Raw genomic sequence first — 344 nt, 5'->3', positions numbered from 1 at the left:
GGTGGTAGGGTGATCAGGTGGGTCTTGCACACAGGGGTTGGTCTCTGGTCCTCTTCTTCTTCTTCTATCTGCCCCCAGAAGGAGAAGATCCCTCAGCCATTAGTGGTCAGGCTGTCAGGTTCGTGGTCTGCCAGGCAGTGGGGGTCGTGTGGCAGCTGCTAGCACAGGGCTGGGGTGAGCTGCTTCTCCCCTTGGGTGCAGGTCTCCTCCAGCTTGGAAGAAAATGCTTTCACAGAGCAGGGAAGGGAGGGGAGGTTAGGATTCCCGAACCAGAAGCAGCTGCCCGGCTCCTTCAGCGATCATCATATTGTGGAAGGAGGAGTGAAGCACAGGGGTGGGGATAC

Source organism: Sceloporus occidentalis, unplaced genomic scaffold (assembly GCF_023333645.1).
Source record: "Sceloporus occidentalis isolate IW3139 unplaced genomic scaffold, rSceOcc1.0.p SCAF_84, whole genome shotgun sequence".
In the NCBI taxonomy this organism is placed as follows: domain Eukaryota; kingdom Metazoa; phylum Chordata; class Lepidosauria; order Squamata; family Phrynosomatidae; genus Sceloporus; species Sceloporus occidentalis.
The sequence above is the reverse complement of the archived record's forward strand: the minus strand, read 5'-3'. Positions refer to the sequence as shown.